Raw genomic sequence first — 213 nt, 5'->3', positions numbered from 1 at the left:
ATAGCCTTGACTAGACGGACCTTTGTTGGCAAAGTAATGTCTGTGTTTTTGAATATGCTATCTAGGTTGGTCATAACTTTCCTTCCAAGTTGGTCAAAGAAAACTAGGTATCTCAAGTTAAGGAATTTAGCACTTTCCTATAGATGGGGAAACAGTGGAAACAGTGTCAGACTTTATTTTGGGGGGCTCCAAAATCACTGCAGATGGTGATTG

The sequence above is a fragment of the Bison bison genome, unplaced genomic scaffold (assembly GCF_000754665.1).
Source record: "Bison bison bison isolate TAMUID 2011002044 unplaced genomic scaffold, Bison_UMD1.0 scf7180017864154, whole genome shotgun sequence".
Taxonomy (NCBI): domain Eukaryota; kingdom Metazoa; phylum Chordata; class Mammalia; order Artiodactyla; family Bovidae; genus Bison; species Bison bison.
Note: the sequence above shows the minus strand (reverse complement) of the source record.